This window comes from Sylvia atricapilla, chromosome 7 (assembly GCF_009819655.1).
Source record: "Sylvia atricapilla isolate bSylAtr1 chromosome 7, bSylAtr1.pri, whole genome shotgun sequence".
NCBI classification, from domain to species: Eukaryota; Metazoa; Chordata; class Aves; order Passeriformes; family Sylviidae; genus Sylvia; species Sylvia atricapilla.
This window is the reverse complement of record NC_089146.1, coordinates 12353466-12369074: the sequence shown is the minus strand read 5'-3', so window position 1 is coordinate 12369074 and position 15609 is coordinate 12353466. Positions and strand designations below refer to the sequence as shown.

Sequence of the window (15609 nt, the reverse complement as noted above, 5' to 3'; positions counted from 1 at the left end):
CTCCGCTGTATGAAGAATCTGGTCTAAATTCTCAGAACAAAGTAACCAAAATGAGAAATCGTTACACAGGCCTCAAGCAAAATGAGAAGAAATTCAGCTTAATGAGGAAGACAGAGAAAAGTGAAGCTACAATGGGAAGAAAATATTCAGGAGGCATTTTTCATGTATTGAAGGGAAAGCCTAGACTTCTTCCTAGTCTGCATGACGTTCAGACAGTGGGCTGGGCTGGGCTTTCTGCAGCATGCTCAAAAAGCCAGAAAATTTCTTTTTCTGGCTACCCTTAGAAAACACAGCACATTGTCAAACTGTCAAAAAAAAGCTGCTTGTGCTTGTCTGTTCCCACACTCCTGCCCTTGAAACATCTCCTCTGCTTTTGGGAGAGGAGATATTTGATAATTCCAAAATGGGCTGTTATTTAGCACAGAATGTAACCAAAGTACTCAGAGCTCCCTAAGTAATGGCTATACTGACAGAGCCGGCAAACCCTGCTGCAGCAGCCTGTGAGCTGGGAAGGTCCTCTGCTCCATACAAGGAGATGTGTGGTAGGAAACAGCTGAATCCTTCACTGAGGGCAGAGGGTTTCCCCTCCCCGGCTGCTCCATTGCTGGAAGAGACATGATGCTGCTCCAGCAGGATGGTGCAGCAGTGAGACTCCATATTTCAAACAGCAGGGGTTAGGCAAAGTGACCAATTTCCTTGGGCTAATTGAGCATGCAATCTGCCTGCTTGTAGAGCCTGTATTTGGCCAGGAAGATTTATTCCTATTAGCAATGATGAATGTCCAAGAGCAGTAAGGGCAGACCTGAGCTGCAGATCATTAACTTTAAGTGGGATGAATTTGAAAAACCGTTTCTATTATTGGTTACTTTGTTCCAAGTTAACTGTGAATTTAGACCTAGTTCTGTAATAAAGTGCTCAGGGAGGCCAGTGAATCTTGTTCTCTGTGTCAGATACTAAACCTGTAGGGTTTTGTTCATATCCTGATGAGTAAGCAGTTCTAGCTGATCCTGAGAGGCTATGAAATGATAGAAGACTGCTCTGTATGAGAGTTGGAAGTTAAGCCTCCATCCATCTCAGAAGCAGAGGCCAAAATGGAGGACTGGGATGCCTTTGTCATTGGATTTCAGAATAACACCTCTTTATGATCTTCATCACCCTCAGAAAGTCAGCACTAGTTCAGAGCTTTGTCTGTGCTAATGAATGGCTATGTCAGGGGTATGGATGCACCCCTGCCTTCTCTTACATCTACTTTAAAATCAGTTGCTCAGTTTGTATAGGCTGGAAATTGCAATGCGATATTCTGTACAGTGAAAAGTGCTGGATGCTTTACTGTCTAATGTATTATCTGTCACTCTCCACATTCATTTTTTGCAAATATTCTCCACTTTCTTGGGAAAATATCCATTAGTGTATGCAGCTGCAAAGCCCCGGAGCACACCCCGCCTTCGTTGCCTTCTTTCCTCCCCAGCGATGCTTGTGCTTAATGTCATATTTGTACAAAACACACTCTCTCTGTTTCTGCACTGGCAGAGCACATTGGTCCTCTAGAAACTGTCAGTGAGTGTTTGATGCTGAAAGACTATTTCGTAATAAATCATTCCCAGAGATCGCTGTGGCCTGCAAAAAATACTTTTGTGTTGCTGCCTTTAGAGTTGTACATAGACGGAAAATGCATGTGCTTCTGTGTTTCCACAATAAATATTGTCTTTCATGCTACCCAGTGCAGCAGCAGTGACTGCTCCAGACGACATCGTGTGCATTGTGACTCTGCCACAGCACACAGCCAAGTGCAAACCTTTCTTGATCTACATGTCATTCCTTAGCCCCTATGGACCCTGGGCCATAGGCAATCAATTACAATGCTGCGTGCAAGGGGTCCACTGCCCAGGGTAACCAACCTGGGTGCTGAAAATTAATGAATTTGCCTCTGAGGCTTAATTGTAAGAGAAGTAATTAATCTTGCTGGGTTTCACTCATCGTAAAGCAAACTTCTGCTGATGAAGAAGAAAACTGCTGAGCATTCCAATTCACTCTCCAAGTCAGCCTCTCCCTGTTGGACTTTGTGGGTAATTGTCACATCGTTGCTATCCTATTTTCTACAGATTCCCCAAGAGGCATCTTGGGGATGATGGAAAGGAAGGTGTTGATGTCAGTGAGAAGGAGGTTTTGCAACTCGGACTCTCAGACTTTTGCTTCCTCTCCCAAAGAAGTTCCAAGTTTGCTTAATGCCCCAGTTTTGTTCAGAAGGGAAGGAAGAATGCGTACAACAGCTTCCGCAGGTTCCACAGCAGTTGTACATGAGATGTCCATACAGTCCTGCCACTGAGCCAGTATGAGGTAAGCATGAATCCAGCTCACATCCATCCCATGGTTTAAGCCTCTGTGATGGTGCAAGAGATGGAGATACACAACACTGGGTGTGATCTCAACGCCCTTCAGGCATCTGAGCTGCCGGAGGCTTTTGTTTTAGTTTGAGATCAATTGCTCTCTTGAGCTGTCTGTTACATGGGGTGCCTACACTGGCTCACAGAGAAGTAGCCACTGCTCAAGGTGCCCTGTGCAAACTCATCAGTGGGCTGAGACTCTCAGAGAAGTGCTGAGGAGCCGCCGGGGAGCTGTGAGTGAGAGCAGGACTGGCAGAGTCAGCAGGGTGTCAGGGCATCGGCTCCAAAGGGGCAGCAGGATCAGAGCCGTGCAAGGAGCTGTAGCTGCATAAAGGCGGTCCTGCCTAGTCTGGAGGACACCAGTGGCACTCTCATCACTCAGGCTGGGAGTGTTGCCCAGGTTTCTGATGGGAGCCATACGCTGAGATCTGATTATTACAATTTATTTGCCTTTCAAGGACCAGAATTTATTCCCTTAAATTCTGATTGGGGTGATTCTTTAGGCTTGCTGCACAGGGGCAAGCAATTTAGTTCTGGGAAACATGTATGGGTGGTAAATGTATGTGATTTTTGTCACTCATGTGAGCAGAAAACCCCTGATGAAACACAAATATTAACATAAAGGGCAAAGAGAAGGATGAGAAAATAGTTAAAGAAATCCATGAGTCAAATAAGAGACTCAGATGGTTACATTTGTTCTGCTCATTGTAAATATTTTCTCACACAAAGTACTTTACTACTAAAAGGAGCACAAAGGCTGAATCTTTATATTTTGATCTTGGAATCACTTCTGGAAATGCAGGAATTCTAGCAAAATATAAAAATGTCCATGTTTTAGATAAATTAAAACATATTTTGAATTACCTAATTTGATTTACATCTGTATATGACAACAAAATGCAGAGAAGACACTTTATTAAACACACATTAAAATATTAAAACTAAGCAGTGAGGCTAGAATTCAAATGTCAAAACACTATCAGAAAAAACCCTCTACCTCAGAATCCTGTGAAATGTGAAGTATGTGATGGACAGACAGGCCTTTTGCACCTCTATTGGTGATTTGAAGTGAGAAGCATTTCCATTCACCGCCAATGAATGGACCAAATCAAGCACATTGAGTTTAGATTTCTTGCTTGTCTCAAAAACTTTAAGTGGAAGAAACATTCTGCTCCCAAAAGGAGCTATAAAAGACCTATTTAGTGCATGAAGATTTTCATACTCTAGCAGACTCTAAAAAGGAAAAAATAATTTCCAAAAGCTATGTCAGCCGTACACTGCAGACAGGAACAGGTAAGAGCCAAAGCACAGCAGAGGTCCCCAATGGCTGGGGCAAAAACGGGTGGTAGCCAAGGCTATGCTGTCCTGCAACCTTGGAGCTCCTGTCTGCAGGCAGGGCAGGGGGAAAAAGTGCAGCAGAAGCAGAAAACGAGCTGTGGCCCAAACCATAGTACACGTTGGCAACGAAACAATGTTTTCGCTGTTTAATCTGAGCTACCCTTTTTTCTTTTTAAATATAAAAGGTTTATTTTAGAATAACTGTAATCAAAAAAATCTAAGGCAAAGTACAGCTGTAATCGTTCCTTGCACCATCTCTTGCAATTTTGGGGGGAATTAGATGAAACTCAGTGTAAGTAAAATTAATTCAACCTTTTTGAGAAAACAAGACTTGAGATGAACTGAACTAAATAGCACACCAGTGCCATGTCATGCAGTGCACCTGGCAGCGGTGTCGTGTCAGGCCAGCTGCAAAAATGAACCGGCTTTGGAGCTTCAAATCTTGTTATGTAGTGCCATCTTGAGGTCTTGGGAAATGCAAAGCAGCTTTTCTGAGTACCGATGGCTTTTATCTGGTTGTAGTTGGAGCAGTCTCTTCTTCAGGGTGTATGATCGAGTGTATTCAGCTGGGTATGTGATCAGAAGACAAGGATGGACTCACCTGGCTAGGGCACCACTGGCTCTTTCCCTTCTCCCTGGTGGCACCAGCTCTTTGAAACACCTTTTCCAGAGACAGTTCACCTATCCAGCATTTAAAATCCCCAGCGACAGACGTCGTGCTGGCACTGCAGAGGAGATTGAGGACCATAGCACATGGCTGCTCCTCTTTGACAAGGCACAAACACATAGCTGGTCCTCTGCCCTGTGGTGCCAACTTTTGTCCCTCCTCAGAGATGGCAAAGCAGGGAGCTGGTGCCATGTGTGCAAACCCCCACCTTGCCCCCAGCTACTCTAAACAGGGTGGTTTGATAGCTTAGGTGCCTGGTGGCCACACCTCTGTCACCTCCAGCACTGGTGGGGGCAGTGGCTCAGGGCTGGGGTTTTCCATGGGGATATTGTCATGATGGAGCACTAGTCACTCTGTGCCTGGTTTTGGGCTGCAAGGGCTGGCCACAGGGCCAGAGAGGGCAGGCAGCAGGATGAGACCCAGGCTGGAGCAAAAACAAGGCAGCAGAGGAAAGTTTAGAGGAATAACCTGAAGGACCACGTGGGGAGGGCACAGTAGGGATACCAGGAAGCTGGGGTGCATTGAGGGGTGGCATGGCCTGGCCATGGCACTTCACCTGCCATACTGTGCCTGCAAAGGGAAGAAGTGATTGAGTATTGGGGTGACACTTGGGGCTGAGGAAGGGGATCTGGGCAGCGGCCCCAGCAGTGGGACACACAGGGAGGCAGTGCCCATGGAGGGATACAGCTCTGAACAGCTGAGGGTAGCAGGTACCCCATGGCACCAGTGTGTTTGCAGAGACATGCTGGGTCCTTTGATACCATCTCTCACTAAATACTCCTGGAATAGCTGGCAGCCCATGATGTGGACAGGTCCACTGGGCTAAGAACTGGCAGGATAGGTGGGCCCAGAGAGTGGTGGTGAATGCTGCTGCATCCAGTTGCTATCCAGTCACTAGTGGTGTCCCCCAAGGATTGCATAGGGCATAGTATGATTTAATATCCTTATTGTGATCTGGGTGAGGGGTTGAGTCTATCATTAGCAAATTAGCAGACAACACCAAGTTGGATGAGAGTGCTGATCTGCTGGAGGACAGGAAGGCTATACAGAGTAATCTGGACAGGCTGGATCAATGGTGAGACAAGTGGCAACAAGACCGAGTGCCAGGTCCTGCACTTGGATCACAACAACCCCATGCAGCTCCACACGCTGCGGCAGAGCATCTGGAAAGCAGCTCAGCAGGAGAGTACCTGGGGGTCGGCAGCTGCTGAACATGAGCCAGAGTGTGCCCAGGTGGCCAGGGAGGCCAGCGGCATCCTGGCCTGTATCTGGAACAGTGTGGCCAGCAGGATCAGGGCAGTGATTGTCCCCCTGTACTTGGCACTGATGGGGCCACTCCTTGAATGCTGGATCCAGTTCTGGACCCTTCTACTCAGGAAAGGTTTTGAGGTGCTGGAGTGTGTCCAGAGAAGGAAAATGGAACTGGAGAACAGGGTAGAGCACAAGTCCTATCTGTGAGGAGTGGCTGAGGGAGCTGGGGTCTAGCCTGGAGAAAAGGGGGCTCAGGGGGAACCTTCTGGTTCTCAACAGCCTGAAAAGGACGGTGTAGCCAGATGAGGGTCGGTTTCTTTCTCAGGCAACCAGCAACAGGACAAGAGGACAGAGTTTTAAGCCGAGCCTAGGGAGATTTAGGTTGGACATCAGGGAGTAGTTCTTCATAGAGAGTGATTAGATACTGGAATGGACTGCCCAGGGAGGCGGTGGAGCCATGGTCCCTGGAGGCGTTTAAAGAACGTAAACGTTTAGCGGTATGATCTCGTTGACATGGCGGTGTTCAGTCACAGGTGAGGCTCGATGATCTCACAGGTCTTTTCCGAGCTAATCGATTCCGTGTCTCTGTGGCGAAACAGGGGCGCGGGCGGCTGAAGGGAGCCGCGCGCTCGGGCTCCTCTCCGCCGCTTCCGTGAGCGCTCACGAGTTTCCGGCCGCCTCGGCCGCGCGCTCGGCGGGGGCGGGGGGAGCGGGGGGGCGAGCGCGCGCCCCCCTCCCCTCCGCAGCCCCGCTCGGTGCTTCCCGCGCGGGCCGCCCCGGGGCGGAAGCGCCACTCGCGCCTTCCCGCCGCCCTCTCGGCTCTTTCCGCCTCCCCCTCCGGGGCGCTTCGTTCGTTTCCGCGGCCGCTCGGCTCTTTCCGAGGGGGCCGGCGGCGCGCTCGGCCGTTCCCGCCGCCTGGCGGGCGCTCGGCGCTTTCCGTGAGCGCTCGGCGGTTTCCGTGCGGGGCCGGGCGCGCTCGGCGCTTGCTCCCTGGCTGGCGCTCCTCAGTCGGCCGCTGCCTGCCTGTCGCCGGGCTGGGAGCGCCTGTGTGTGTGAGTGACGCGGCGGAGGTGTAGTTTGACGCGGTGTGTTACGTGGGGGAGAGAATAAAACTGCGGCGAGATCCCAGGCGCGAACGAAAGCAGTGACGGAGCAGCCTGGTAACCGGTAAGAGGAGGACGGCGCCCAGCAAACAGGGGCGGGGGGGAGGGAAGGAAATGGAGCCCGGCGGGGACCAGGGGAGCCGCCGGGCGGCAGGACGCGGGGGCCCGGCCGCGCACCGCCCGCGGGAGGGGCGCCCGCCTTAAAGATGGAGCCGAGCCCTGCAACATCCCCGCCGCCGCCGCGCCGCGAACAAAGGATAATGGCGGATGGGAGCCGGCCCGGCGGCGGCCGCCACGGCCGGGCGGCGGCGGCTCTGTCGGCAGCCGGCGGCGGCGCTCAGCGCGGCGGGGAAGGGGCACCGCGCCCCCCGGCTCCCGGAGGAGGCGGCGGAGGACGACGACGAGGGGGAGCGGCGGCGGGGGGCGGCCGCGCTCCCGCCCGCGCCCCCTCCCCGCCCCGCCGTGTGCGCTCCGGCTCTCGCTCTCCCGCGGCCGCCCCCGGCCCCGCCGGGCTCCGGGGACCCTCCCGCGGGGCCGCCGCCGCCCCCCGCGCCCGCCGGAGTTCCGCTTCCCCGGCGCCCCGGGCGGCTGTACGGATAAACAAACAGACTCCCGCCGTGATGGACACGAGTGCGTGGGGCGCTCCCCGGCTCTGTATCGAGAAGCTTTTAATAAAATCTGTGCTCGGAAGCCGGGGCAGCGCTTGGTGTGGTGGCTCCCTGTTCCTCGGTCTCCGGGAGGCCGCGCCGGGCAGTGGTGCCGGTCACCCAACACCGCGCTCCGGGCGGGAGCCGCGGGCAGAGCCCGAGCCCGGGCGCAGGTCACGTAACAGGGACACGGCTCCCTCTTGCCGCGCGGCTTCTCCCCGCTAGTATTTTTAACCCAAAGCGAACTTGAGCCAGGCTGCGGCTGGTAAATCTCGGTTTGGGATTTGCTTTTGCCAGTTTTCCACAGACTTGGGTGCTGCACAGCGAGCAGGATATGACCTCTATCCCAGCTTTAATAGCAAATGTCAGCTCAGATGCCTTTTTCTGCCTTACACCAGCCTTGCCTTGCTGCAGCTGGGGGGCTTTTTTTTTTTTTTTTTCCTCTCTTCTTGCCTAGAATAGAAGACAGTGTTTTGACTTTGTTCTACTTTCAAATCCTGGATATCTGCAATTTCGTGTTACAGTAGTAAGCAAAAAACAACGTGGCAGACTTAAAAAACTTTTAAAGCAAAGATTATTACGCCTCTTAACTGTGTACAAGGATAAAAAAGTTATAAATAATGGCCATATGATTTTTCTTCATGAAACACTTCTAAAATTTTTGGATTTTCCTCCTAAATATTGGAATGCCTGCTCACAGTCTGCTTCTGGAATAACACCTGACTGGTTGTTTTTTTTTTTCCCCTGGGGTTAGAAACATGTTTCCTATTTCTTAAATAAACGACCAGAGACTTCTTAGAAATATCGTGTATCTCTGTTTAGTCCCACTCTAACCACCACTAAACACTATTTTTGAGTACAGGAATTTTGGGACTCTACTTGCATCCTTTCTTCCTTGTATCAGCAAATGTGGATTTATACAGTAAAATACGAAGTCACTGAAATAGGTTTTGTTCAAAATGGATATTTGAGTTACCTGTATACTTCCTTGTATGTGAATTTCTGTTTTCTGACACTTCCACCACTTCTTTTGAAACGAATGCCAAAGATGCTCTACATCACTTCACTGTATAATACCAGCATAAAAAGAGGGTTCTAAACTTCTAATTGATTAATAGACATACAAGGACTTGAATAAGCAATGTAGCTATTGATAGCAATTAAAGAAAGTGTGTTTGTTGGTGTATTTCATTCATTCTTGGTTTGATGGAACAGGCACTACATTTTTAAATACAAAAATGGGACAGAAAATCCTTGTTTGTTGTTTTTTGTAGTTTCAAAAAACATTTTATTTTTTCATGATAGAGTGGAAGACTCAGATCCGTATTTTCAAACACAGATACCTTCATTTCCTCACCAGCTTTCTTCCCTCACAGGTCAGGGAGAAAAGGCAGTAGAGAGGTGGTTGAGTATTGGCTAAGCATCACTTACAGGTGATCTAAAATGAAATTGTTGCATGTAGTAAAGAAGAGTGTAATCATTTTTAATGCCTTCATTTAATTGAGAGAACACCAATATTCAGATTTGTACTCTCAGTATAGTGTTTGGATCTGCACTGAACGGTCTGCCTCTAATTTATTTTTTTCTTGTAGGTTTGGTAATAGGTGTGTCTGCTACTCTGGATTAAAAAAGTAAAGAACCAAACCAAACAAAACCAACACAAAAAAAAAAAAAAAAAAAAAAAAACACACCAAAGGCCTAAAAGGGGGAGAAGGGTTTGCTGCTACAGAAAATTTAGAAACATCTCATTTAGACTGTCAAGTCATCAGTCTGGCTGTTTCTTGGAAACCTGCACCAGCACAGCTATTGCTATACAGAATCTGCTGTAGATCTTGCTCTGCAGAGTAGCTGTTCTGCTGCAGTAAGTAGCAGCCTCTTCCTGCCTAAGTGCAGCTACAGCTCTGTAGGTGCATATTTTGATAGGAGGCAAGGCCTCAGCTCAGAATTTCTGTTGGCACCATTTTGAAACAAATGGGATATTCACACTTCATCTCTATTTTTGGATCTCTGGAAGCAAGTGGAGATCAGTTACTCATGCCACACTTCTCAAGGCTTTTGTGTGGTGAGAAGGCCGTGTTAGCTTTCTCCTTCTAATCTTAACTAAAGTTAGTTTCATAGGACGTGTCAGCAGTCCTCATCTACAGAAACAACCCTACCCAGTTTAGTTTGAGCTCTCTGGTACCCTACCTCCATGCAGCTGAAGTTCACGACAAGGCAATGATTTTATTTATTTTTTACTGAATCAAAAATGGTGTTGCCTCATCTGCAGTCTGTGAGGTCGTATTTCATAGTGATTATGAAAACTCGAATAGCCTACCATTAATGATCTATGTACATCTCCCAGCATGAAGGCATTGATACTTATTTTGTTCTTCAGAGCTTTTAGATCACTTGATTGTACTGACATTAAAAAAGGTGAGTGAGAACAAATACAACACTTTCTAGCTTTCCATATTTCTAAAACAGCCTTGTCAGCTGCGCAGGAGGTGAAAATGTGCCAGGCTCTAGTTGGCCTTTCAGGTAAAAAAAGTGCTTGAAAACAGCCAAGAATTCTCTGCTGCTGCTTTTGTCTGGCAGTGCTGGATTTATAGTATTATGTGTCAAGTGGAAGGAATAGAAAACACATTGTTGGAAGAGCCACTTTAAGGTGAGAGGATGAAGAATTTGGAGGAAGCATGTTCCTGTTTGGATGCATTTATATGGTTTACCTAGCATATGTACATACACACAAGTTTAAACCAGCACTGATAGTTGTTAGTTACTTGCAGTGATTTTTGAGTAGAGTGCAGAGAGGTACAGGATATTATCCTAAGATAACAAGCATTCCTATTTGTGTCCTGAGAATATTGTGAGAGCTGATATTTGTAAAAAAGAGTTGCTGTTTTGTAAAAAAAAAATGGCCATTAGATGAAAGATGGAAAAATAGTTCTGAAGATAGAAGAGTCCTGCCAATTGCTCTTCTGGATTTTTTTACTTTTCAGTTGTTTTCTGACAGGAGACTACACTGGCTACTTGAGACACAGATGCAGAAGCCTTACAGTGAACTATTTTGAAGCTACCTTATTGCAGGAAACTGAAATAAAAATCGCTATCCTTGATGCTTTCACACTTTCTGGAAGGGAGAGTTAAAGTGATCTGTAAAAATCTCTGATCTAAGCATTCAGTGATAGCCTATTTAGTCAGTGAGGTTGTCAGGAAAACTCCTTTTCCCTGCACGTAGCAGAACTAAAGCTGAGTTGTATATTCTTCTTTAGGCAGAAACTTTTTCAGATAGATTTCAAAACTTACAAAAGAGCAGGGATCCTAAGAAATTCAGGAATTTTTGGAGCTTCTCTACTGGCTGATGAACTGAAACCGTAGTTCCTCATAGCATTTTTTGGTAGTAATAGTGGCCAAGGCATTTTGCACGTCTTTTCCATTGCACTCACACAAATGTTTGGGCTGCTGGATGAGGAAATGATCCAGCGGTTTGAGAGGTGTGGAGCTTGGTTCATTTTCGCCTGGATCATTCCCTCCCTTGATTGCTGCAGGGTTGCACAGGAGCTGTACCAGCATAATCAGGGAAGGGATGGGGCTGGAATGAGCAGGGAGATAAGGGCAGCCCAAGCAGTTACACTGCTAAATGAGAAATGCAGCCTATGTAAAAATTTTTAAATTATAGCTGTGTTTATAACTAAGCTGGATGACGTAGATCCTGCTGGGGTTCTTCTTGCCACAGAGCTGGATCATTCAGTTAAATCTAAGTTCTTACATGTGCTAACCATGAGCAAATGAGCATGAGCAACAGCTGTTCCCAAACTTCAATATCATGTATTAAACTGATTTGTTGTGCTGCTTATTTACTTGTCTTAAATGCCTTTTGTGTGGTTTTTTTAGCAAGTTCCGTGTTCGCTTCCTTTATTTCCTTTTTTTATTCCTTCACATTTTTAGTTTGCCTGTTGCTGTTCACTGCAGCTCTTTGCTTCAATATTTTAATCATCTTTTCAGAAACTGCAACCTCCTGTGACATTTAGGGTCCAATATTATATGCACTTTTCTTGTAGGTGCTACCCTAAATCTCTCATTTTCTATGCTGTTCCAATATCAATTGGATTTTAGTTTATTTTAGACCTTTCTTGGGCCTTAAATGTCAAAATCTCTTCTCATGTGTAAAATTTCTCTCATCATCTTTTATACCCCATTAAATAATGGATGGGAGGCATTATTTTCTTGCCTTTTTTTTCTGATGACACATCATCTGGCTGTGTGTAGCTGGCCTGGCCTCAAAACTCACTAGTGCCTGTCCATTGCTCCAAGTAGCATACAGTATCAGCAGGATTTGCAAATTTACACATTTCTGGATTGTAGTGAGCTCTTTCTCTTGGGGAAAAAAAAAAGCCTAGGGTGTTACTGTAGGTGTAGGAACCCTGCCCTCTTTGTGAAACTCATCCAAATTTTCCTTGTGCTGATAGGAAAATTCAGGGAGATAAAAAGGGAGGGAAGGTGTAAAAAAGGGTAATGTGCACTAATGTCACAGTAAAACCAACAAAAGTAATCTGTTGCTGGGGTTTTGTCTGAGCTGATACAATTGTATGTGGCTCTCGGGAGACAGAGGTCTTGCTTGCTCCCTCATTCTCCTGGTTATGTGGTGTTGAACCATCCCTTTACATTGTAGTGTTGATTGTATATAAAACATTATAACCCAGTTCAGATTACTAACCCAGGAGAGAACTGTGCTTTTTTAGTAGGTAATTTTCTCCTGCCTGAGTGAGTTGAATTGGTTGGTGATTGAGATGCTGTTAGCACAAACGCAGTGCAGATTTGCAGTGATGGTAGGGGAAGGAAGTAGGGGGACACAATTTTGTCCATTCAGCAACAGAGAGCTGTGTCAGCAGACCCATCTTGGGGAATGGCAGCATGTCCATGACTTGGAGTGAAAGAAGGAAGAATTGGACTGTCTCTAGTGACCAGAGCCACATGAGTTTGTCTTTGCAGCTAAGCAAGCTAAGAACACAGTAAGTCAAAAAATAAACAACAGCGAGAGAAAAAACAAGGAAAGTTTCCTTGTTTTAAAAGCCTGGTGATACCTGTGTGATTGAACTAACTGCTCCTTATCAGAGGCAGATTTCAGTCTTCTCAAGAGGTTAGATCAGTGTACCTCTTAGGTGTTTTTCATTATGAGTCAGCAGGGGAGAATTATATATAGCCTATTTTTAATGAAGCCCAAGTTGAAGTATGAAGCTCCAGAAGGGTCCCGGTCCAGCACTTGGGTGCACATCCTGTCAGTAGGCCCAAGGCACCTGGGCAGTCAGCTCACTGTACTCTCACTGTTGCTACAAACTGATAAATGCCTTGGCCTGGCTTCCAGATTGTAAAATAATTAATGGTGGCTAAAACTACTGGCCCGGAGGTCGTAGTGTAAAGTCAGTGTGGCATGTGTAACCAGTGCACATTACCCTGGACTGGGGAGAGGAAGAAGTGTGTTACCTGCTGCAAATAGCTGCTTTGTCAGCAATGTAGCTGTTTGAAAAATGCATCTCTGCCCAATCCTCAGAAAGCTAATGCTGATTGTATAAAAACCACTATTCCTCTTTCTAGCCTCCCACTCTTAAACAGAGTTATCACAACAGTAATCAAATTACAAAATAGAGATGTTTTTTTTAGGATCTTTGTTGGCTTCCCACAGTCTTGTGATACCTATACCCATGATTTGATCTACTTATTGACAGGCCTGGCTGCAGCAGGATAGACTTTCCTCCAACTTCCCTGTTCCTGCACCGGTAGCACCAGTATGACTGCCTGTGAACTGGATCAGAGAACTGGTCCAGGCTAGAAATTAGTTGTGTTTCCTTGTCTGTAGTGCAAATTGGTTGCCCAGTCCCATTTACTAGGCAGCTTCACAGACAAGTGTAAAGGTGTAAATAAGAAAGAATTTAGAGGAAACCAGAGCCTGGACTGGCAGTGCTGCCAGCAGAAATGCTTGCAAGACTGTAGTTGCAGAAAGCAAAACGGACATTTTCTTTTGTGTGCAACACATTGATGTAAAACATGGATTCTTCTTCCTGCCCTTTCTGGTTCATCAGTGGCTCCTGTTGCTTACCCTGGGTCATTGCAGACCTTCAGCATTGCCAGCAAATCACACCCCTGTTCCATGGAGACAGTCCTGTTGCTCACAGGTAATTGAGGCCTTAAACTCCAGTTAAATATTTGAGAAACATTATTCTTTCTTTGGAGATGATGCTTTTGCAGAGTAGATCTGCCTGGCAGGCATGAGTGGCCTTTCTCCTTTAAAAGGCTCTCCTGCACTGCTCAGGCAAATTTTAAAAATACATAAAAAATAAACTAGAATCCACTTGATTGTTAACGTTAGTCAGAGTTATTTTACTGCAAAGTTTGGTCACTGTTGCATTTCATTTGGTTTTTAAGAGAGAGGCTGGGTCATAGATTTAATTTTGGTGCATTAAGCAGCATAGTCAGATGATGTTTCAAAACTAGTGCTAATCGACCAAGCGATGATGTTTTCAATAAAACTAGTAAAGCCAAAGCAATTTTAGGATTTAAAAGTATTTCCAAGTCTAAGCTGTGGTTTAAGACCTAGATCTCTTGGTTTTAATATTGCAGTTAGTTTTGTGAATAGGATGCATTCAGAAATTAAACAAGGCCAAGGTTTGTAAGGAAGTGCTGTTTTTCTTGGGCATACTCTACTCTAGCGCTTCAACCTCAGGAAGAATTCAAAGGTTTTCACTTCCTGGAGGGCATTGAAGCAATAACTGTTTTACACTGCCTGTTAAAAATGAAACAAAGCTATTAAATCATAAAAAACCCCTGAAACTATGTTGCTTTTAAAGATCACAGGTTGTTTTTGGATGATTATTTTTTTTCAGAGATTGGACTTGATATTTGGGAATTGTCAGCTTTGTATGAATAATTCAGTCTTACTTTCAGGTGACCATTTCTAAAGATACTTAACAATAAAACAGTGAAAGCATTGGTCTGAAACATCCATTTTGTTGTGTTTTCTTTCTGAACTCATTAGAAGTGTTCTGGGATTTTTTTAAACAAGACTTTCCAATATTTACCAAGTTATATAACTTCATGCTTTTATACTATGGGCTGAACTCTAGAAATACCACATACGTTCCAAGCATCAATCAGAATGAGTACAGCTTGTTTAAATAGTTCATGTCTGTCAAGCTTGAAGCATAAATATCTGAAGTGACACATTTTTTATGAATTGATGCTTTAGCCACTGACATTCAGAAGTGGGTTAGAAACATTAGCCACGGAGCTGTCCCTTCTCACCAACAGACAAAATCTCAGGAGACACAAATCCTACCTAAAATTCTTATGTCAAGTTTAACTGTGCAGCTTATAAATATCTGAAACTCCATGCTTGCCCGAAATTCCGCAGCTGATTTGATAGTTCTCTGCAACAGAGGAATGATGGGAAAACACGTGTGATACATGTCACTTTGGGATTCCAGTATCTGCCCCTTTTCGGCGTACAGTATTTTGCTGAGGTGACCTACATTATTTAAACCTCAGGATTATTATTATTATTATTATTATTATTATTATTATTATTATTATTACAAATGGATTATAAAATTCAGGTCTCTAATTTAACATTTGAGACCATACAAAGATCTTAAAATACTGAGGACAGTTGCTCTCCTTCATTATAGGGTGGAGAGGGAAACATCTACTTTATTAATGGGAAAGTCCCCTGAATATCGGGGGAGATTTGAGTTTCAGAATATAAATTTACATTCAAATTACTTTAGAATGGCATGTTTAATCAGTGTGATCTCTAAGAGCCTTTGGTCCAGTCTTACAGTACTAAGTTCTGATAAATTACATGTGTCTATTTATATTTTCACACTGTAAAATTAACAAAGACTCTAAAAACATTTCTTTGGAATAAAAATATTTCAGGTAATAATAAACATGTTTATGTGGTTCTCTGGCTTTATTACATTATTCCATTAAATCATACCTAGCATGTAATTTTAATTAATACAATTAAGGAAACACCTAGATGGAGGTAATTTCTTTTTCTATTACAGGTCTGAGATTACTACGTGTTGTATTTTTAGCCATTGGGCTTGGAGCACTCAGGTTAACCACCGATGTAGGCCTTTGTAATGCTCTGGTCTTTATTTGTATCTTTTTTTTAAGTTGATTTGCTCAGAGCACCAAAAGAGAGCTAGATGATTTGTAGTTTCAAAATAGCTTTAGCT

General features: G+C 45.2%; 1 protein-coding gene across 2 annotated transcripts in view; it reads left to right on the top strand.

The window, feature by feature from the left end:
• The first annotated feature begins 6473 nt into the window (after positions 1-6473).
• CREB1 (cAMP responsive element binding protein 1) overlaps positions 6474-15609 on the top strand; it is a 40216-nt gene continuing 31080 nt past the window's right edge. For both annotated transcript variants that reach the window (XM_066322634.1, XM_066322633.1), the window contains exon 1: positions 6474-6807. The gene's annotated coding sequence lies outside the window, so the exon portion shown is untranslated. The remainder of the gene's footprint in view (positions 6808-15609) is intronic.